The sequence below is a fragment of the Mauremys mutica genome, chromosome 4, assembly GCF_020497125.1.
Source record: "Mauremys mutica isolate MM-2020 ecotype Southern chromosome 4, ASM2049712v1, whole genome shotgun sequence".
In the NCBI taxonomy this organism is placed as follows: Eukaryota; Metazoa; Chordata; order Testudines; family Geoemydidae; genus Mauremys; species Mauremys mutica.
Genome location: NC_059075.1, coordinates 5,801,443 through 5,822,935, shown reverse-complemented (window position 1 = coordinate 5,822,935; position 21,493 = coordinate 5,801,443). Strand labels below are relative to the sequence as shown.

Below are 21,493 nucleotides of genomic sequence, written 5' to 3'. Positions count from 1 at the left end.
TGCTTGCAGCCAGGCCAACATGCTTAATCACTACCAGGAGATATTCTATCAGGCACCAGTTAGCAGCAAATTCATTATTAGGATTCTGCTCCAATTCCTTAAAGAGATTTGAATTGGTAATAAATTTGTGGCTGGATGATAAACTGACACATGATACGAAAAACAACAGCTAGACAAATGAAACATGTCAGGACAGCCGAAAGCGTGATATGAATACACCAAATAAATGGAATCCTAAGGTATATTAGTGCACCGGGTCTGGAAAATGGCCTAACATTTATTAAACTTGTCTTCTTCCTTCCATCATCCAATTAAAGTTCTCACTTATTAAAAGGCTGCCTGGACAACTTTCCTTGTTCTCTGTAAACTGTAAAACGTTACTGAAATCTGGAACAAACAACGAAGACTAAAAATCGACCACCCAGTTTGGGAACCTCCAGATGCAGGGCGATGTGGTACCCATCCTACAGGGTCGCTGAGAATTACAGCTGGTGGAATGATGGGAAAAGATAGCCCCAAACTGGTTCTGTTGCCCCGGAATTTGACATTCCTGCTTGAACCCCAGAACTTGACAGTGCTGCAGTCAGCCATTTTGTATGTTCTGCCACTGCCAGCTGAAAACCAAACATCACATAGCTAGGACTAATCTTATGCCTTTGTGAGACAAGGTCAGGCAGCTGCATACTTACAGTTTGTTAATCAGAACAGAAGGATGGGACAGAAAGTTATGGAAAAGAGTCACCTTGGTTTTAGGTGCCCCTGACATATTGTTGTTATGGCTAGAAATACTCGGAGTGTTTTGAGATAATGAGTCATTTGTTGAAATTAGGAGAACTAAGTAGAGGTTGTTATGCTGACCCACTAGGAGTCACTATAGGTTATGGGTGCTGTCAAAGTGAGTTATAAAAGATTAGCTGTAATACCGCAGAGCAGTTTGAGGGAGCTTTCCTTCGGGCAAGGAGCTGAAATTTAAACTCCCATCAGCTGGATGGAAAGAAAGCCCCTGGAAGTCTGGCTGGTGATCACTCGAAACCATCTCAGACTGTGGGTATCTATATCTGGGATGTCCTAAAATCTAGTGTGTGTGCGTGCGCACATGCTTAAAATCTAATAAATAGTAGTTTTAGATAAGAGCACGCTTACTTGTATCAATCATTTATCAGACAGAAATTGCTGTGTTCCCATTGATTTATTCCTGATATCGCCTGGAGTGATATAGTTAAGTTACCACTGTTTTGGGTTCCGAAAACCCTGGGTAACAGTTAATCCAATGCAGCTCCCTATATACTGTTCCATCCCCCTTTCGTTTCTTCTCTGAGCAGCTGGACAACTGACTTCTGTACATACAAACTGTTTGTGGGGGCACTTTCAGATGATTGGACCCTCCACTTGTCAACAGAGTTACATAGTTCACATCAGCTAAGGAGATGCCCCTCAGATTACTTCCAGTGGAGGTTTTCATGCACAGCCAAGTGTATTTGTTTGGAAACTAAGTACAAACAAGAGCTGTCACTCTTTCCCCTAGATACGTTGTTTTTTCATAGTTGGGATCAAATGTGTTCGCTATTAGAATACAGGAAAGCCTTGGGGTAATGATTTATTTTAACTATTCTGTGGGCTCCCCGCCTCTTTTTTTTTACTCAATGGATTTTGCTCACAATCTAGCCTAAGACATTCTACTTTTATGAGCCTAGTTCAGCAGCTGGATCATCAGTAGCTTTGCACAGGTCCATGATTTTGTATTAGCTGTGTAGTTGGTTTTTTAGTTCAAGCAGAGAACGAAAAGGTTTGCTGGGTCTTCTGCTGCCTCCAATCATAATGTTATAGAGCGACAATATAAAACCAGCCAGTTGGAAAAGGCTTTCTTCAACCCTTAATGTCATTTGGGTAATGACAGAGCTCAGGGTTATAAATGATTCTTTGATCTTCGGAAGGCTTGCAAATGAGCAGAATACACTTGAATTGCAATTCAAATGACCTGCAAATGCTTGCACACATCACCCTGCCCTTTGAAGCTGCAGGATTTTGCATTTGTTAAAATTTAATTATTAATTAAATTCAAAGGCTGGGGGAAGAAAAACGATCAACAGTGGTTTAAAGCAAGTGTGGTTAGACATTACTTAGGGATTGAACTTTGGATGACAACTTATTCTAAAAGAGGTCACAGAGGAGAACCGAGTGAATAGTCTGAAAAACTATTTGTGAGCAGTTTCGTGGCTTCTAAATAGAAGTTTGCTTTGACTGTGCGTTTGCACATGTTTCTATTTGCTTTTCTGAACTGCAAGAGACTGACGTTGGTCTGTCAGGAAATATTTCATATCCAAGGGAGGAGAGTTTTAGATTTAGAAAAAAATTCCACCCAGCCAGATGGAACTAATTTCCTCAAGAACTAGAAACCAGTCAACTGGATGGGTTAGGCAGAACAAGCTGGGGAGGGAAATACCTGTTCTTGGAACTAGAGAAACTCCCATGGGGTGGAAGTAGCTTGGCTGAGGAGAGAGGAAGGAGGCTTTGAAAAAAAAATCTGTTTTGGGGGAAAGAGTCTGTTTCCGTATTAGATTAAATAATCTAACACCTGAGGCGTGGACACCAGGTTGAGTGAGGGGGAGGTGGAACTCCCACAAGACAGGCCAGAGCCAGAACTTCCTCTTTGAAGATTTATTTTTGCTTTCTGTGACTCAGCCGAGGAGGCATTATCTATTCAGCTTATGGGAAGTGTAAATCTAGACTGTTCAGCAAGCTGTTTCTTTTCTTTTAAAACCATTTCCCTCTGGTTTTTTTTTTAAATCTTGTTTTAAGGGATATTCTACAGTTGTGTGTGAGGTCGAAGCAGTTCACCCCAAGGGGAAAAGGACACTTCAGCCTTGAAGGAGAGTGTACTTTATGAGATCAAAGATACCTCTTCAGTCTCAGTCCAAGGGTATGTGGCACAGGTTTTCTCCAGCGAGGTGTGTTCCAGATGGCTACAGGGGGCAACACTTTAGGGGAGGCACCAGCAAGCCTAAGGAGACAGGTGAGCTGAAGTGTAGTCAGGTCATGTGAATGCTTGTGGAATCCAAGTTTTCCTATGAATGTTCTCAGAAAGTGAACTTTGGCCCATTAGAGTGGCCAAAATAAAATTCATTGTGGGCAGGAGCAGTAGTTTAGAAGGTTTAGGAAGCACAATCAATGCCGGATGATGTAAGTGACTGATCACACAGGGTGGAATTCACCCTTATGAAGCACAAGACCTGGGTCAAAGGCAAAATTCCTATTAACTTGATGGGACCTGAGTTAGGCCAACACTGAGTGCTTTTGAATATTCTACCCTAAGGCAGGTTTTTTCATGAAAAAATAAATATTAGGAAAGAATTTAATGTTTTTAGCTGGAAACAGGGAGTAAAACCTAACACTGACCAGTGAGCTCTGCATCACAGCACCATCTAAAGACTGGCAAATAATCCATAACAAATAATTGGTTTGATGAAAACTTTATTTTCACAAATTGTCCAGATTGTGTTTTTCATGAATTTATTTATTATCCACAGTTTTTCCATCATATATTTCCATGATGAACTTTTGATCACTGCAAGTATTTGTTAATCCACTTTCAGGCTTTGAGATTGCACTCAAATCTGGTCACACTGTATGTTTCTGTTCCATGACTTTCATTAGATGGGCATCGCTCTGAGAAATAGCTCTCCCATGCAAACAGCACTTACTAGTTGAAAATGTTGCTGTCTGTGAATGTTCTGCAAGACTTGCTTAAAATGTGCTGCGATTGTGAACATTACCACCAGCAAACCAGTTGGCAAACACAGCCAGAGCAAACTGGCTTCACAGGATATCGCTGAAGCCAGGAAGTTTGCAAATATGCAAAGAGGAATAGGACATTTGTATGGATAACAAGAACATCTAGATTTATCACACAGTTAATGCTAACAAAGAGTATGGGAAGCAACGTAAGTCTGGTGCTTCAGGTCTTAAATCAATCTCCAACTAGTAGGGATTGGGATGAGAACTTCATAGAGGGAAGATTACCCCACATTGGCCTTTTGTAGGCTTTCCTGCACCTTCCTCTGAAGCATCTGGCCACTGTTGGTGAGAGAACACTGGACCATCAGTCTGATCCAGTCTGGCAATGCCTGGGTTCATTCATTTGAAAGAATATTCACATAATTTTGTTTTTTGACATGCACCTCTTGAGGGTGATGTGCACCCATTTCTTATCTGAGAATAATTGGAATATCCCTTTTTGATGGTCTATTCCAACCTAAACACTTGGGGTTTTATCTTCTCCCAGTCAGAAGATGGAGACAGAACAGGAAAGCTTCTAATGGTGTCATACTCTCCCATATAAGGCGTCACCATCTGTCAGCCTTCAGTTGTTCTCCGGCTGGTGGAGAAGTTGGTCTCTAGGAGGCTGCTGCTAGAACAGAGAAGAAGCGCAACTCAGGGGCCTAAGGGAATCTATGTGATATGCTCTGGTGTGTAGCTAAGTGAGACATCAGCAACCTGTGGGCCCTCAGACCATGGTGGAACACGCTCCCCCCTGCCGCGCAGCTATCAACATTGGGGACCCAACTGTTTTGAAATAATTCAGTGACTCTGACCTTTTCTTTACCTCAGATGCAGCTTACAGAACTGACCTGGCTCCGAGCTGTGACAAATAGAACAACCCTCCTTCACAATCACAAATTCACTGGCTGAGCCCCACCTAACCTCGAGTCACTCCTGAGCACGCTGTGTTTCCCCTCAATGAAGTGGCAGATGGAAGACTGCCTGAGCTGGCACTAGGCTGACACAGATGGCACTGCCATCTGCATGTGTTCTGTAACAGTTGTTGGGCTTGGTCTTCTGACAGTGGAGAAGGATGGGAGGGAAGGACAGTAGGCCCTTGAGGGTGTTTAATAATCAGAGGAGCGGGTGGGTGAGGTTCTGTGGCCTGTGATGTGCTGGAGGTCAGACTAGGTGATCATGATGGTCCCTTCTGACCTTAAAGTCTGTGCAGTTGTCAGCCAGCACTAACCTATCCTGTTCTTGAAGGGGCTTCCTTCCGATCGAAGGGACCCTGGTGACTCTGGACAGGGAAGGGGCAGAAGAACAAGTGGTAATATTTCCTTCTATATTAAAATTGTTTTTTATCCAGAAGTTTCTACAGAATGTGTGTGTGTTGCACAGGAAAATGTTTGGCCAACTTCCTGTTCAAGGATTTCCCTTGGTTTGGTATTTTTTCATACTTAATGTTTTTAAACGGTCTATTAAATTGTGGGCTGGAACCATGAGATTTCATGAATGCATGGAATACAACAGTAGTATGAACTTTTTCCTGACAATTATATTTTTGAGGTACAGTAGATCCGCACTGAAACCAACAAACCATGGCATCTATAACTTCCTTAACTTTGTCTTAAGGATGCCAGGCTTATTGTAGGGGCTGCAGCTAGCTGCAAGTGATGTATGAAATGAAAACTCCTCCCTCAGCACACAGAAAGATGCCACAGTAATTTGTAATCAATTCTGTGTTGCTGTGCCATTTGAAGCATTATCCAGCTCAAGCTCCATCAAAAAAGCTCATCAATATAAAAGTCCGTCAGGTAAAAGAAAACAAATGTGTTAGTTTCAATGTGGCTGTTCCAAGCAGCTAATTCACAGAAGAAGGCTGGTCCAGTGATTAGGTTCCCTAGCTTTGTTCTTAAAAGACCAGAGTTTAGTTCCTTGTGCCACCATAAACTTCCTGTGTTATGTTGGGCAAGACAATTAGACTCTCTACCCCAGGGGTGGTCAATTTTTTTGTCAAGACCAGACTTCAGAGAAACATTTTTCACACCACAAGTGTCCCTGTTCAATGAACAGATACAGAGCTGTGTAATATGCCCAGGGCCTATTGCAAGGAGGACATGAGAACAGCACAACAAGGACACTGGACTTCAGAAAGGCAGATTTCTGCCAACTCAGAGAAACAGGCACGGTCCCATGGAAAGATGAATTAGGAAGAAAAAAAGAGTCAAAGGGGGCTGGCATTTTTTAAAAGCTGCAATACTAGAGGCTCAATATCAAGCTATTCTAATGCAGAGGAGAGATAAGAAGAGCCATAGGAGGCCAATATGGCTGCCCTGGGGGCTTGTTAGTGATCTAAAACCCCAAAGGGATCCATACAGGAAATGGAAGGAGAGGCACGTCACCAAAGAAGTATACATGGGAATAGAGCGAGTTTGTAGGGACAAAACCAGGAAAGCCAAGGCAAAGCATGAGTTACAGCCGGCAAGGAATGTTAGCGACAGTAAGATGGGGTTCTTCAAATAGAGCAGACAATAAAGAAAGATGGAGGACAGGGTGGGCCTGCTGCTCAATGGAGAAGGTGACCTGGTAATGGAAAAATCTCAGGAAGGCAGAGCTGCTCGATGTCTACTTTGCTTCAGTCTTCACACAAAAAATAGTATGTGACCGGACGACTAGCAAAGTTACAGACAATGAAGGGGAAAGGATGCAGATTGGGATAAGTAAAGGATATGTCAGAGATCTTCTGACCAATTTGAATGGATTCAAATCAACAGGGCTGGATGATATTCACCCAAGAGTACTGAAGGAATTAGCTGAAGAAATCTCGGAGCCACTGGCAATAGTACTTACAAACTCATGGGTAACAGGAGAGGTCCCAGAAGACTGCAGAAGGGATAACATAGTGCCTATCTTTAAAAAGGGGGGGGGAAGGAGGAGCTGGTAAACTATAGACCAGTCAGCCTGACCTCGATACCTGGGAAGCTACTAGAGCAAGGAATAAAACATTCAATTTGTGAATACATGGAGGATGAAGGGGTGATCACTAGGAGCCACCATGGATTTACTAAGAACAAATCATGTCAAACCAGCTTGTTTTCCTTCTTTGACAAGCCAACTGGTTTGGTGGATAGGGGGAATACGGTGGACATAATGTACCTGGACTTTAGCCAGGCTTTTGACATAGTCCCATATGGCATTCTGATAGGTAAGCTGGTGAAATGCAGGCTTGAAGGAGCTGCCATTAGGTGGCTATATAATGGGTTAAACAACTGCAAACAAAGAGTAGCCATTAATGGAATGATGTCAGATTGGAGGGAGGTCTTAAGTGGGGCTCCACTGGTGTCATTTAACATCTTTATTAATGACCTGGATGTAGGACTAGAGAGCACACTGATCAGATTTGCAGATGACCCAAAGCTAGCAGGGTTGCAAACACTTAGGAGGGTAGAGCTAAAATTCAAAGGAAATTTGATAAATTGGAGAACTAGGCTATAGACAACAAAATGAAATTCAACAAAGCCAAATGTAAGGTGCTGCAATGAAGGAAGAAAAACCAAATGCACAGATACAGAATGGAAGATAACTGCCTTGGCAGCAGCACTGTTGAAAAGGATCTGGGAGTTGTGGTGGATCACTCAACATGAGCCAACAATGTGATGCTCTTGCAAAAAAAGCTAATGTATTTGTAGATTGCGTTAACAGAGGCATAGCATGGAAGTCACGGGAGGTGATAGTAGCACTCTACTAAGCACAGGGCAGACTCAGCTGTGTCCAGTTTTGGTCACCAGGGTACAGAAAGGATGTAGAGAAACTGGAAAAGATCCAGAGGTAAGTCACAAATATGATCAAAGGGATGGAATACAAGCCATACGAGCAAAGGCTAAAGGCACTGGGTATGTTTAGACTCGAAAAGAGGAGATTAAGGGGGGCATGATAGTGATCTCCTCATCGTCAGCCACTGGACCCCCCCCACCCACTCACCATTGGTGGGTGGGTGGGATCCAGCCAACAGCAGGACCTGCCAGTACTGATGGGGACGGTGTGGGGAGACAGAAAATATGGAACAATTTGTCCATTTTTAGGAAAAAGTTGGGACACCTGCTGGAGGGCTTAAATACGGGACTGTCCCTTTAAAAACAGAACATCTGGTCATCCTAATTATAGTGATGGGTGCAGAATGATTCTCTCACAGCAGTGGCAACTCAGAGAAGTTCCACTGAGGGTGACTTTTTAAAAAAACTTCCTAGTGAGCAACTGGTTTTGCTTTGGGTCTTCTAGGGTACGTCTGCACGGCAATAGAAGACCTGTGGCATGGCCATGGCTGGCCCAGGTCAGCTGACTTGGGCTTGCGGGACTGGGGCTTCAGGGCTAAAACCTGCAGTGTAGACATTCAGGCTCGGGCTAGAGCTGGGCTCCAAAACTCCACATGGAGGAAGATCTCAGACCCCAGGCTCCAGCCTGAGCACATGAGTCTACCCTGCAATATTTAGCCCCACAGCCCAAACCCTGCAAGCTCAAGTCAATTGACTCAGGCTCTGAGACTTGGCGCTGCACGTTTTGGATTACACTGCATCTGTACCCCTAGGGACTATTCCCTGGGAAGGGCATGACCTGCCATGCAGTGTGGAGAAGAGAAACATGCTTTGACATGTAAGCATGATTCTTCCTAAGCCGTGGCGCCTTTGCAACCAGGAAGGTGACTCCATTACCCCTTCTCATCTAACCTCCAGCAGGAACCAAGTATTATATGAATTGGTAAGTGGTAAGCCACACCAGTTGAGATCTGCCCTAGCAATGTCCTAGATCCGTATCCCTACGTAGCTGGTTTTTCTGAGGTACGTATACACAGTAGGACAGAAGTTAAGCTGGTTTAAATGGCCATCACTCTCCTGAAGTGATTTACACTTGCTGAGGGATCTGGCCAAGTATAGTTGCTTTGCAGTTTAGAAAAAAGTTTACTTGAAAATAACACAATGTCTTCGTTAGAGTAGAACATTACGGTCACTGGTCAATTCCTATGTGTCTTTCCAATCCCTCGACATTTTCTGTCTTGAGCACAGTATTACAACAGTCTAACCTGCTGGTTCGTTCCCCTGTATTGACACATTTTCTAACATTGACTGACAGTTGAACCCTCTCTTGCTTTATTTGCTATGAAAGGTTACTAACTGGAGTGGAATATATTTAGAAAGTCAGACCTTTGGCCTGAGATATAACCTTTGTCGCACCAGTAGAGAGAAAGTTGCCTTCTATATTGAATATACTCACACAGTATTGTGTGGAGGGAGTCTCTGGGAAGACTGGAATTGGGGGTGAGGCTCCCAGGAACTGAAACCAAGACGCTTTTGTTCAAAGGGTTCCCATCTCGTTGCAATTCCACATGTGGTGAACATACCATTGCACTGCAAGTGCACAAGCAATGGACTGGTCCAATGGCTTGTTGGATGGGAGCTGCCATAAGAGAGACCAGAGCTAAGTCTTGGCTCTCGCTGCTCAGAATGGAGATAGTGGGACGCCCAGGCAGTAGGTGGTCTCCTTCTTGGTGAGCACAGAGTGGAGCTGGAATGGGGTGCAGCCTGGCTGTTGTTCTAATGGACATGGGAGCAGCATTTTTGCTCTGGGAGGCGACTATGTTTTATGCCAGCTAACCCCAGGCTGAGCTAAGTTGGAAAAGTGACCAAGAATGAGTGACTAGTACCTGGAATGACTCATCGTTACGGTCCTACCAAATTCACGGTCCATTTTGGTCAATTTCACAGGCAGAGGATTTTAAAAATCATAAATTTCCTGATTTCAGCTATTTAAATCTGAAATTTCACAGTGTTGTAATTGTAGAGGTCCTGGCCCAAAAAGAAGTTGTGGGGGTGTTGCAAGATTATTATAGGGGGGGTCGTGATACTGCTACTCTTGCTTCTGTGTTGCTGCTAGAGGCAGCGCTGCCTTCAGAGCTGGGCATCTGGAGAGTGGTGGCTACTGGCCGGGAGCCCAGCTCTGAAGGCAGAGCCCCACCAGCAGCAGCGCAGAAGTAAGGATGGCACGGCATGGTATTGCCATCCTTACTTCTGCGCTGCTGTATGCAAAGCTGGGCCCTAAGTCAGCAACCACCTCTCTCCGACCACCCAGCTCTGAAGGCAGCAGCACAGAAGCAAGGGTGGCATGGTATGGTATTGTCCCCCTGACTGCTGCACTGCTGCTGGCGGGACACCGCCTTCATAGCTGGGCACCCGGCCAACGGCTGCCGCTCTCCAGCCACCCAGCTCTGAAGGCAGCGCAGAAGCAAGGGTGGCAATACTGCGACCCCCTTAAATAAGCTTGCAACCCCCTTGCATCTTCCTTGTGGGTCAGGACCCTCAATTTGAGAAACACTGGTGTCCCCCATGAAATCTGTATAGAATAGGGTAAGAGCGCACAAAAGAGCAGATTTCACGGAGGGAGACCAGCTTTCACGCTCCGTGAAACATTTTCTATGGCTGTGAATTTGGTAGGGCTCTATTTATTGTCAATGAGTGGCCACTGCTGGGCAAGCCATGGTAGCCTCCATGTAGTCCTGCAAGCAGTCTATGGCCTCAGTTTCCCCTCTTGGACTGCTCAATAAACTCCACACTTCTTTCTGTGGCCAAAAATACCCTTCCCAGGGGTCTAGGCTTTGGAACATAAACATAAAATCTAAATAAAACTCCAAGCCCCAAATTCAAGTCCAACAAAAATCCACCCGAAGCCCAAGTTTCTCTTCCTACCTGGGGCTTTCCTGCTTTGGCAGGCCATTCCTAGGCCCTACCTGGCTGGAGTGTCAGTCCCAGCTCCAGGACTCAGGAGTGAGCAAGGCCCAGCAGAAACAGTCTCTGGTCTCCTTTAGTTCCCTTCACTGCAGCCTTCTACTGCTTTGATAGGCGAATCCCTTGATCTTGCTCAGGGCAGCCTCTTTAGTAATCAGGGTTGGCTGGCCCCAGGCCTCCAGCCCTTAAGAGACAAGCCAGCCTGTTACACTTACCTTATGCTTGGGTTACTACTGTACCTTAAGTATCAGAGGGGTAGCCGTGTTAGTCTGGTTCTGTAGAAGCAGCAAAGAATCCTGTGGCACCTTATAGACTAACAGACGTTTTGCAGCATGAGCTTTCGTGGGTGAATACCCACTTCTTCGGATGCAAGTGGTGGAAATTTCCTGGGGCAGGTATATATAAGCAAGCAAGAAGCAAGCTAGAGATAACGAGGTTAGATCAATCAGGGAGGATGAGGCCCTGTTCTAGCAGTTGAGGTGTGAAAACCAAGGGAGGAGAAACTGGTTCTGTAATTGGCAAGCCATTCACAGTCTTTGTTTAGTCCTGAGCTGATGGTGTCAAATTTGCAGATGAACTGGAGCTCAGCAGTTTCTCTTTGAAGTCTGGTCCTAAAGTTTTTTTGCTGTAGGATGGCCACCTTAAGATCTGCTATTGTGTGGCCAGGGAGGTTGAAGTGTTCTCCTACAGGTTTTTGTATATTGCCATTCCTAATATCTGATTTGTGTCCATTTATCCTTTTCCTTAGAGACTGTCCAGTTTGGCCGATGTACATAGCAGAGGGGCATTGCTGGCATATGATGGCATATATTACATTGGTGGAAGTGCAGGTGAATGAACCGGTGATGTTGTGGCTGATCTGGTTTGGTCCTGTGATGGTGTTGCTGGTGTAGATATGTGGGCAGAGTTGGCATCGAGGTTTGTTGCATGGATTGGTTCCTGAGCTAGAGTTACTATGGTGCGGTGTGCAGTTGCTGGTGAGAATATGGTTCAGGTTGGCAGGTTGTCTGTGGGCGAGAACTGGTCTGCCACCCAAGGCCTGTGAAAGTGTGGGATCATTGTCCAGGATGGGTTGTAGATCCCTGATGATGCGTTGTAGGGGTTTTAGCTGGGGACTGTATGTGATGGCCAGTGGAGTCCTGTTGGTTTCTTTCTTGGGTTTGTCTTCCAGTAGGAGGCTTCTGGGTACACGTCTGGCTCTGTTGATCTGTTTCCTTATTTCCTCGTGTGGGTACTGTAGTCTTGAGAATGCTTGGTGGAGATTTTCTAGGTGTTGGTCTCTGTCTGTGGGGTTAGAGCAGATACGGTTGTAATATATGCCATCATATGCCAGCAATGCCCCTCTGCTATGTACATCGGCCAAACTGGACAGTCTCTAAGGAAAAGGATAAATGGACACAAATCAGACATTAGGAATGGCAATATACAAAAACCTGTAGGAGAACACTTCAACCTCCCTGGCCACACAATAGCAGATCTTAAGGTGGCCATCCTACAGCAAAAAAACTTTAGGACCAGACTTCAAAGAGAAACTGCTGAGCTCCAGTTCATCTGCAAATTTGACACCATCAGCTCAGGACTAAACAAAGACTGTGAATGGCTTGCCAATTACAGAACCAGTTTCTCCTCCCTTGGTTTTCACACCTCAACTGCTAGAACAGGGCCTCATCCACCCTGATTGATCTAACCTCGTTATCTCTAGCTTGCTTCTTGCTTGCTTATATATACCTGCCCCAGGAAATTTCCACCACTTGCATCCGAAGAAGTGGGTATTCACCCACAAAAGCTCATGCTGCAAAACGTCTGTTAGTCTATAAGGTGCCACAGGATTCTTTGCTGCTTCTACTGTACCTTAGTGATGGCATATACCGACTTACCCTACTGCTGGTTATATCGCCGGTACCCCAGCAGGCGTCTGGATGCTTTAAAGCAAATGGAGAGAAAGTGAAGGGGCGAGTCTGCATCCAATATATATACACACATGCACATACACTTCATCCAGCCCTCTTCCCCACCCACATTAATCCCCTGCAACACATTTTTTTTTAAAAAATATGGAGAGATACTAATCTCATAGAGCTAGAAGGGACCTTGAAAGGTCATGGAGTCCACTCTCCTGCCTTCACAGCAGTACCAAGTACTGGCCTGACAGAGTTTTGCCCCAGATTCCTAAATAGCCCCCTCAAGAACTGAACTCACAAGCCTAGGTTAGCAGGCCAATATTCAAACCATTGAGCTATTTCTCCCAGGAGGGAATGAGAAACAAAGAAGTTGAAATCTCTGTCCTGCAAATGCATTGGTGCGCTCATATAAATCAGTAGGTCTCAGACTTTCCCATACTGGAACTGCCCCCCGGATGCCTCTCCCATCTAACCAGGATGCAGCCAGGTCCCATTAAGCAATATGGGAAGGGTAGGTGGCCATGACCCCATCGGGCATCGCTAACCCATTAAATACACCTGTGACTCCTCCCCCATTATACTGCAATGTCTCCTGCCTGCAAGAGCTTTGGGCACAGCATTTCTTTACAGAGACGGCCAGGCATCTCCTCCATTTTCTGTTTGTGCGCATACACACTACATATCAGGCTCAGTGTTGCGAACCTTGAGCAGAGCAGGCAGGACTGCAGCTCCTCTCTCTGACAGCAGCGCATATGTCTGAAGAGGGAGACAGGAGAAAACACTCTTAACACAAACGCAGAGAACAGTGGCTTGTCCTGTTCCTCTTTCATAAGTCAACTCCAGACTTCTTGGTTCGACTCAGATTCTCATCACTAGAGAAAGGTGAATTTCCTATCGTTTTTCTGTGTGCTGGGCAGAATGCCAGGCCACAGCCTGAGATTTGTCTCGTTGTCTTTTTCTACAGTTTTATATGCAGTACATTTTAATCATGTGGCTTGAGTGCAATAAAGTTTATAAAAACACCTGTTTGGTTTTTTTATTGCTAGCTACAATCTTTTATTCACTTTCCTGAGAAACAGCTTTTAATGAAACAGGCTTTTCTTCCATTTAGGATACGGTTGTCAGGAGACCGTGATGGGCAATTCATAATTACCTCTTTCTCCTCTTGCAAAACATTTACCACCCTTGTTCTTTAAACAAACATGGGCCAAATGGATCCCTGCTGTAACACTACAGACTTACACCGGGGATGAATCTGATTCCATGTGTATATGAAAGCAAGCCAGGCCACCAGCACTTACTGGGATGGGGAGAGCCTATACAGGAAGGATGGGCTCCACCTAAACGAAAGTGGATCCAGACTGCTGGCACTAAACATTAAAAAGGTTGTAGAGCAGTTTTTAAACTAGGAGATGGGGGAAAGCCGACCACTGCAGAGGAGCGTGTGGATCGGACACAGACTTCTCTCAGGGGAGAGTCTGATTATAGAGAATCTCCAGGTTATAGTCAGGAGCAGAGGATGGAAGAGGATAATGTAAGGGCCAGATCAGATGATAAACAGTCACATAAAAAAGAATCTGACACATCAGAAAAGGGCAGACAAATAAACAGGGACAAGTTTTTAAAGTGCTTGTACACAAATGCTAGAAGTCTAAATAATAAGATGGGTGAACTAGAGTGCCTTGTGATAAAGGAGGATATAGATATAATAGGCATCACAGAAACCTGGTGGACTGAGAGCAATCAATGGGACACAATCATTCCGGGGTACAAAATGTATCGGAAGGACAGAACAGGTCGTGCAGGGTGGGGAGTGGCACTTTATGTGAAAGAAAACGTAGATTCAAATTAAGTAAAAATCTTAAGCAAATCCACATGTTCCATAGAATCTCTATGGATAGAAATGTCATGCTCTAATAAAAATATAACATTAGGGATCTATTATCGACCACCTGACCAGGACAGTAATAGTGATGATGAAATGCTAAGGGAAATAAGAGAGGCTATCAAAATTAAGAACCCAATAATAGTGGGGATTTCAATTATCCCCATATTGACTGGGAACATTTCACCTCAGGACGAAATGCAGAGATAAAATTTCTCGATACTTTAAATGACTGCTTCATGGAGCAGCTGGTACGGGAACCCACAAGGGGAGAGGCAACTCTAGATTTAAACCTGAGTGGAGCGCAGGAGCTAGTCCAAGAGGTAACTATAGCAGGACGGCTTGGAAATAGTGACCATAATCCAATAGCATTCAACATCCCTGTGGTGGGAAGAACATCTCAACAGCCCAACACTGTGGCATTTAATTTCAAAAGGGGGAACTATGCAAAAATGAGGAGGTTAGTTAAACAAAAGTTAAAAGGTACAGTGACTAAAGTGAAATCCCTGCAAGCTGCATGGGCGCTTTTTAAAGACACCATAATAGAGGCCCAACTTCAACGTAAACCCCAAACTAAGAAACACAGTAAAAACTAAAAAAGAGCCACCGTGGCTTAACAATCATGTAAAAGAAGCAGTGAGAGATAAAAAGACTTCCTTTAAAAAGTGGAAGTCAAATCCTAGTGAGGCAAATAGAAAGGAGCATAAACACTGCCAACTTAAGTGCAAGAGTGTAATAAGAAAAGCCAAAGAAGAGTTTGAAGAACGGCTAACCAAGAACTCCAAAGGTAATAACAAAATGTTTTTTAAGTACGTCAGAAGCAGGAAGCCAGCTAAACAACCAGTGGGGTTCCTTGATGATCGAGATACAAAAAGAGCGCTTAAAGATGATAAAGTCATTGCAGAGAAACTAAATGGATTCTTTGTTTCAGTCTTCACGGCTGAGGATGTTAGGGAGATTCCCAAACCTGAGCTGGCTTTTGTAGGTGACAAATCACAGATTAAAGTGTCACTAGAGGAGGTTTTGGAATTAATTGATAAACTCAACATTAACAAGTCACCGGGACCAGATGGCATTCACCCAAGAGTTCTGAAAGAACTCAAATGTGAAGTTGCGGAACTATTAACTAAGATTTGTAACTTGTCCTTTAAATCAGCTTCGGTACTCAGAGACTGGAAGTTAGCTAATGTAACGCCAATATTTAAAAAGGGCTCTAGAGGTGATCCCAGCAATTACAGACCGGTAAGTCTAACATAGGTACCGGGCAAATTAGTCGAAACAATAGTTAAGAATAAAATTGTCACACACATAGAAAAACATAAACTGTTGAGCAATAGTCAACATGGTTTCTGTAAAGGGAAATCATGTCTTACTAATCTATTAGAGTTCTTTGAAGGGGTCAATAAACATGTGGACAAGGGGGATCCGGCGGACATAGTGTACTTAGATTTCCAGAAAGCCTTTGAAAGGTCCCTCACCAAAGGCTGTTATGTAAATTAAGCTGTCATGGGATAAGAGGGAAGGTCCTTTCATGGATTTAGAACTGGTTAAAAGACAGGGAACAAAGGGTAGGAATTAATGGTAAATTCTCAGAATGGAGAGGGGTAACTAGTGGTGTTCCCCAAGGGTCACCAATCCTATTCAATTTATTCATAAATGATCTGGAGAAAGGGGTAAACAGTGAGGTGGCAAAATTTGCAGATGATACTAAACTGCTCAAGATAGTTAAGACCAAAGCAGATTGTGAAGAACTTCAAAACGATCTCACATAACTAAGTGATTGGGCAACAAAATGGCAAATGAAATTTAATGTGGATAAATGTAAAGTAATGCACATTGGAAAAAATAACCCCAACTATACATACAATATGATGGGGGCTAATTTAGCTACAACCAGTCAGGAAAAAGATCTTGGAGTCATCGTGCATAGTTCTCTGAAGATGTCCATGCAGCGTGCAAAGGCGGTCAAAAAAGCAAACAGGATGTTAGGAATCATTAAAAAGGGGATAGAGAATAAGACTGAGAATATATTATTGCCCTTATATAAATCCATGGTACGCCCACATCTTGAATACTGTGTACAGATGTGGTCTCCTAACCTCAAAAAAGATATTCTGGCACTAGAAAAGGTTCAGAAAAGGGCAACTAAAATGATTAGGGGTTTGGAGAGGGTCCCATATGAGGAAAGATCAAAGAGGCTAGGACTCTTCAGCTTGGAAAAGAGAAGACTAAGGGGGGACATGATAGAGGTACATAAAATCATGAGTGGTGTGGAGAAAGTGCATAAGGAAAAGTTATTTACTTATTCCCATAATACAAGAACTAGGGGTCACCAAATGAAATTAATAGGCAGCAGATTTAAAACAAATAAAAGGAAGTTCTTCACGCAGCGCACAGCCAACTTGTGGAACTCCTTACCTGAGGAGGTTGTGAAGGCTAGGACTATAACAGCATTTAAAAGAGAACTGGATAAATTCATGGTGCTTAAGTCCATCAATGGCTATTAGCCTGGATGGGTAAGGAATGGTGTCCCTAGCCTCTGTTTGTCAGAGGATGGAGATGGATGGCAGGAGAGAGATCACTTGAGCATTGCCTGTTAGATTCACTCCCTCTGGGGCACCTGGCATTGGCCACTGTCGGTAGACAGATACTGGGCTAGATGGACCTTTGGTCTGACCCGGTATGGCCGTTCTTATGTACCCCTATGCCACCTTCTAGACTAGGACTAGAGACATTTTCATGAAACCGTCACCACACAAAAAGAGCTTTTAGACCTTTTACAGATGACAATTGCTTCAGGAAGGGGATTATTAACGAAGGGCTAGGTAATTACTGCATGTGGCATTATTTATTTGGATTACAATAGAGCCGAGAGATCCCATCCAGGATCAGGGTCCCATGGTGCTTAGGGGCTGTACAAACAACTAATGAAAAATACAGTCCCTGACCAAGGGAGCTCACATCAAGAGTGGTGGAAGCGCCCTAAAAGTGGGAGGGCCACAGGCGACCAAACCGTGGCCCCACCCTGTGCTGTGCCATGCCACCCCCTGAAGCCACACCCCTTTTCCCCGAGCTCCTCCCCTCATGCCATCCCTTCCCCCAACACGCCTCCCCCGCAACCTCCTCCTCCTCTGAGGCCCCTCCCGCGCTGCTTCTTCCCCCCAATACCCTGTCCCCCATTTGCTCCTCTCTGGCCCCTCCTCCTGTCGCTCGCCCTTATGGCTGGTAAAATGTGGGAGGGGCATGGCCACCCTGGTCACCCCTGTTCTGACCCCACGGCTCATGTTTTAGTTTTGTTGACAGGACACAACAGGCAGATGAATGACGGCTGCATGGGATGTGTAGCAAGGACAAGGTAACAGTAAAATGAGGATGTTCTGTGATAATAGGGAATAATCACAGGCACCTAGCCAAGGTGAGCAGGTGAGATTGTGTAGGGATCATGGCAAAGTTGAGTCTTAAGAGGGATTTGAAAGCGTTGGCTTTCCAGATTTTGATGAGCAATTTTCCCACAAGTAAAAGGCAACATAGGGGAAAACATGGGAGAATGATAATATAGGTAACTATAGGATGGATCAATCCCATGCATTTCCTGATGGTTGTTGAACTGGTTACTGTATATGATGCAGGGGGAACAAAGTCTGATCCTGAGGGCTGCTAAACTTTTTTAGCTCCCTTTGAAGTCAATAGGAAGGGAAGGTGTCGTGATTGTTGATCAGGCTCCCAGGAAGCAACCCGTTTCTAGCAGCAACATATGCCTCAGACATCCAATACTGAAAACAGTAGGGCAGGCCTGCACATGAGCTCGCTGTAGGGGATTTGTGTATGACCAGCAGAGCTGGCTGAACAATGAAAATTATCTCTGAAGAATTTTGCTAGATTTTGTCCTCCATATTTCACTGACATTTTCCAAAACACTTCAGGGATCTGATGTCCCCTAACAAAGTGTCCTAGATTGGGAAGGATCCAGAATTCTTTGCATGAAGCAACAATGAAAATAAAGACAGTCCAAGAATTAAAAAAAAGAAAATCACGACACATGCGAAGGCTTTTGCTTTTCCGTTAGTAGGATATTAGTGTCTAACCAGAGTCAAAGAAATCCAGATTTGGACTGAAGAAAAATATATACTATTAACCTGGGCCCTAATGAGATCTTGGGTTATATCAGGTGTTCCGCTGTGACAATTCTTGCTATCAGATAGAGACTTTGCTGAATTTTGGTCTCCTCCTGCCCACCAGAGCACTCTTAGATACATAGCTTCTAGATCAGAAGGGACCACCAGGATCATCTAGTCTAACCTCCTGCATATTGCAGGCCACAGAACCTCACCCACTCCTGTGACAGACTCCTAATCTCTGGCTGCATTACCAAAGTCCTCAAATCATGGTTTAAAGACTTCAAGTCATAGATAATTCACCATTTACACTAGTTTAAACCTCTAAGTGACCTATGCCCCAAGCTGAAGAGGAAGGTGAAAAATCCCCAGGGTCTCTGTCAATCTGACCTTGGGGGAAATTCCTTCCTACCCCAAAATATAGTAATCAGTTAGACCCTGAGCATGTGGGCTCAGATACCTGGAAAATAATTCTCTATAGTAACTCAGAGCCCTCCCCATCTAGTGTCCCATCTCAGGCCACTGGGGATTTTTGCTACTGACATTTGCCACTGGGCCGCATGCCATTGTAGGCAATGCGCTCTTATCATCCCCTCCATAAACAGAGAACTGAGTAAGGGTACTCTTTTAGGATTTCATGGTCATAGCCTACAAGACCTGTTTCCCAGTGCATTCATGGATCTCCATCCAGTGTTTTTCCTCTGTGCTGCTATATGTTGCATATTTGGGCTATGGAGGTGTTCTCCTTACCTTGTGCATCCCTGTAAGAAGAGCTGCCTGGGAGATGCTTGGAACTAGTGTTCCTCAGCCCTGATGGGCGTTGGGAAGTATCTTTAACTCGTGTGCAGTCATGGAGAATGGGGAAGAGATTTATCATGGCACCCATAAACCATGGGGAGCACCTACGTGCAATTAGACTGATGATACATAGCTCTTGTCACTGAGAGACAAGACAATAGAAGGCAAAGCTAAAGCAGTTCTAGCTACACAATCACTAAAGCAGATCATGCCTCTTGCCACGCTCCAAGTTCTTAGCAAATTAGAGTACAAATCTGTGCATTAGCTTTCCTCGGAATCATATACCTACCTGCTTTGATCAATTTTAAGAGTGTGGCCTCTTGCCCAGAATATAAATCTGAACTATGTTCTGAGCCATTCCCTTTCCCCTAATGACCCAGGTGTTGGCCACTAATTGAAACTGCAAGCTAGAAAGTAGCACATCAATGTTTCTGGAGGTGTGTGTTCCTTGTTCAGTCAGAGTTAGTCCTTTCTCCAACATTGCCAATGTTCTAACTAGACACCAAACAACCCACTGAATTTCCATCACTTTGGAAGGGTCAGGAAGGGCTTTGACACCAGGACTGGGTTATTGCTTTGTTGGGATAGACTCAGGATATTCTTTCCTCACCTGTTTCTGTATATTTACAGCATGCTCTGATGGTCTGATTTTCAGGTGTGCTGAGAGTTCCCGTAGGAGCCAACAGGAACATTGGGTGTTCAGCATCTCACAGAACCAGGCGAGGAGTTAGTATGATCGCTTTGAGCCAGGACAGATGCTCAACTTCAAGAGCCGGGGTCACTTCAAGAAGGTTGTGGGATTCTGGCAACTTTAACTCCCCAAATGTGTTCAGTTCCTTTATAAAGGTCATGTCCAGGGGCTGTCTCAGATTCAGCCTCCTCACATGGCCGTGGCTTCTGAAAGGCCACATGGGTCTCAAATGGGAAACAATACTCCCATCCTGTGAGAATTTTCAAGATTTTGAACAAAAATACCCTGTCCCCAAAGTGGGACAAAAAGTCAAAATTGCAAAAGTTGTCATCAACTGAAAGTCTGGGGAAAAAATCAGATTGAGTCAATCAGAACATTTCATTTTGATCATTTCTAAACGTATTATTTCGGTTTTGATCTTTTTATTTCCCCCCCTAACTTTAAGTACAAATTAACAACAGTTTCAAAACAAAATTTTCTTCCAAAGCAAAACAGGAAACTTTTCATTTGGAAAATGTTGAAATAGGATGTTCTGACGATTCCCCCTTCTGCCCACTCCATTTTTATTTTAAATCAGGAGATTCATCAAAATTGACCCTTTTCTGCAAAGTTTTGGGGATTTGGGGAATCCGTGATTTCAGGGGGGACGAGATTTCCAGTGGAAGATTCCATCCTGAGCAGCTCTATTCAAAACACCAGAGGCTGGACAGCGGCATGGCCGATGCCTCGCTGCATGGCAGGGTTGACGTGGAAGTAAGTAGCTGGAGGAGGGAAAATCTCACCTCGCTCTGGGGAGTGCAGGGGAAGCCTGCTAGATGTGCTACCTTTGCAGACAGTGTAACATCCACTCCCGTCTGCACTCCACCATGCAGCCACTCCCCACCCTCTTGGTAGGTGTGTCTGCAATGGCTGCTCACCCCTTCTGTAGGTTGATCGACCTTCCCAGACATGGCTCACGCCAATACATATGTGGAGCATCTCTTACCATTTTTGCCACATTAATAGCGGGTTGATTGATTTGGCACTGGCCACATGCAGTATTCTATAAAATAACCAATTAACCCAAGACAGCAATAGCCCGGAAATAAACTGCAGGCAAGCAGGTATTCTGATCTGTTTTAAAATAAAGGCAGGCTCTTTCTACCACAGGTATTAATATTTGCTTCCTCGATGTGTCCAGTCCTCACTAAGCAAGAATGCCCAGAGCCTGTCTCAAGGCACAATCAGTCCTTTCAGAGGATTATGGTAATCGCACATTTCCACACGTAACTCCATGTGTTAGCCCTGAAGATCTCTTTACGGAATGCGGTTAATTAAAAGAAAGAACGAGCTAGTGCTACCAATAGGGAGTGTGTGCTCAATAAGTCTACAAGAGAGGAATCAGAGAGGAACTTTTTATTTGCTCTGTCTGAGCCTCCTTCTCCAGAGACCGGAGTTGAGGATGGCCTGTCCACCAGGGTGGTGTGCCTCACATGAAGGAGACAGAAAGAAAAGTCCACTGAAACCGAGTAGCATTTGGAAGGAAGCTTAGAGGCCAGTCTGAATGGAAGCCCAGGAGACATGTG

At 44.5% G+C, this 21,493-nt stretch overlaps 1 long non-coding RNA gene across 2 annotated transcripts in view; it reads right to left on the bottom strand.

The window, feature by feature from the left end:
* The window catches only part of LOC123369883, a 115,937-nt gene that overhangs the window by 1,230 nt on the left and 93,214 nt on the right, over window positions 1–21,493 (bottom strand). Inside the window, exons 2-4 of one of the 2 annotated variants that reach the window (XR_006579172.1) lie at window positions 13,142–13,195; window positions 12,416–12,460; window positions 3,462–4,405 (exon numbers count right to left, since the gene is read on the bottom strand). This is a non-coding gene — a long non-coding RNA (uncharacterized LOC123369883). Of the gene's footprint in view, window positions 1–3,461; window positions 4,406–12,415; window positions 12,461–13,141; window positions 13,196–21,493 lie in introns of those variants that run through there. The other variant, XR_006579171.1, reaches the window with a different exon arrangement.